Source organism: Marmota marmota, unplaced genomic scaffold (genome assembly GCF_001458135.2).
Source record: "Marmota marmota marmota unplaced genomic scaffold, marMar, whole genome shotgun sequence".
NCBI classification, from domain to species: Eukaryota; Metazoa; Chordata; class Mammalia; order Rodentia; family Sciuridae; genus Marmota; species Marmota marmota.
In genome coordinates, this window is record NW_026000174.1 from 3,006,030 (window position 1) to 3,006,252 (window position 223).

A 223-nucleotide genomic window follows, 5' to 3' on the forward strand; every position below is an offset into this window, starting at 1 on the left:
GCTATTTTTGTGCAACACTTCTATTGCACTGGTTTGAACAAAATATACATACATGTACAAACACAAAACAATAACTGTGTGATTTCTATAATTTTTACATAGGAGTTAGATGCTCTTGTGTTTCTCTTTAAAACTGTCATAACAGAATGTGAAGATAGTAAACTGTGTGCTAATAATTTAAAATTTAACTTTATTTAGTGAAGATCTTTTTTTTTTTTTTTTT